Source organism: Camelina sativa, unplaced genomic scaffold, assembly GCF_000633955.1.
Source record: "Camelina sativa cultivar DH55 unplaced genomic scaffold, Cs unpScaffold06537, whole genome shotgun sequence".
NCBI lineage: Eukaryota > Viridiplantae > Streptophyta > Magnoliopsida > Brassicales > Brassicaceae > Camelina > Camelina sativa.
In genome coordinates this window covers 1-500 of record NW_010927614.1, presented here as the reverse complement: position 1 = coordinate 500, position 500 = coordinate 1, and the positions used below count along the sequence as shown (strand labels likewise).

General features: G+C 39.4%; 1 long non-coding RNA gene across 1 annotated transcript; it reads left to right on the top strand.

Annotated features, from left to right (window-relative positions):
• The first annotated feature begins 49 nt into the window (after positions 1-49).
• Positions 50-500, top strand: LOC104774896. The gene is made up of 3 exons (XR_765571.2): positions 50-170; positions 246-401; positions 478-500. It is a non-coding gene; the product is annotated as an uncharacterized LOC104774896 (long non-coding RNA).

Genomic DNA, 500 nt, shown 5'->3' with positions numbered 1-500 from the left:
TAGTAAAAGAATTAGTACTATATGACAAGTTTGTTTAATATTTACTTAAATAGTTAACTGTCATGTTTTCAGCAAAAAAGCAGTCCATGATTCAATAGTGTATAGTTATCGACACGGCTTCTCAGGTTTCGCTGCCAAGCTCACAGAGTCCCAAGCCCAGCAAATTTCAGGTACTTGCAAAGTCGAACCCTTCTCCGTTTCTTGACTTCACGTTTCTGAACAAATCATATCCCCTACGAGAACAGAACTGCCTGAAGTAGTACAAGTCACACCAAATACATTATACGAACTGACAACAACTAGAACTTGGGATTACTTGGGCCTGTCTCCGGGTAATTCAGAGAGTCTCCTACATAAGGCCAACATGGGAAGTCCGGTCATTGTTGGAGTTATTGATTCAGGTTTGTGTCTATGAAGCAATATATACCTTAAATACTCTAGACATGTTTATATATAGAAACCATCAAATGCATGCAGGAGTGTGGCCAGAGTCTGAAATG